Raw genomic sequence first — 1,025 nt, forward strand, 5'->3', positions numbered from 1 at the left:
AAATGTAGACCTCAGGCATTCCAATGATGGTTTGTGTTAGGGGGCTTATTCCTTCACCGACTTACAACCCTGGTCCTTCTTGCATGAACAGAGAGCAACAATACCCGAAGTCCAAAGGTGCAAACAATTCGATGTTTATGGGGGTGAACTTCCAGCAAGCATGATTCCAGTTTCCTTCCTTAGTGTCCCCCTTCCCAGCTTTGACACCACAGAGCCTTACCTGTGTCCCTGTTCCCATTCCCCCCCCTTAGCAAAACATGATTCCAATTCCCCACCCCCATTCCCTGTTCCCCCCCCAAACATGATTCCAATTTCCCCATTCCCTGTTCCCATTCCCCCACCCACTTGCTGATTGACTGCAGACTATATAGTAAAACTTGAGTTCTGTTTAGCTATACCTTAACCAATCATTTTACTGAAATTTAACTAACCAACCCTGACATATTATTTAACATTTCCTAACATGATTCTTTAACAAATTATATCCCACCACCTTAATTAGTTTACACCAAGCAAAATTAATTGTCTGGTTCTGTGATTGTTTCTGTCTGCCGTATAGAGACCGTGCAAATAAACAATAGCAAAGTGGGAACTATAATGACAAAACAATACAGAAGTGAGGATTTCACATCTCAGCTATAGATAAGTGAGTTCTTGCCAGACAGAATGCTATCAAACTAAATGTAAAATGATTGGTTAAGGTATAGCTAAGCAGAACTCAAGTTTTACTATATAGTCTGCAGTCAATCAGCAAGTGTGTGGGTGGGAGAAATGGGAACAGGGAATGGGGGTAAGGAAATTGGAATCATGTTTTGCTAAGGGAGGGAATGGGAACAGGGACACAGTAAGGCTCTGTGGTGTCAGAGCTGGGAAGGGGGACACTAAGAAAGGAAACTGGAATCATGCTTGCTGGAAGTTCACCACAATAAACATCGAATTGTTTGCACCTTTGGACTTCGGGTATTGTTGCTCTCTGTTCATGCGAGAAGGACCAGGGTTGTAAGTGGGTGAAGGAATAAGCCCCC

This window comes from Natator depressus, chromosome 3 (genome assembly GCF_965152275.1).
Source record: "Natator depressus isolate rNatDep1 chromosome 3, rNatDep2.hap1, whole genome shotgun sequence".
NCBI classification, from domain to species: domain Eukaryota; kingdom Metazoa; phylum Chordata; order Testudines; family Cheloniidae; genus Natator; species Natator depressus.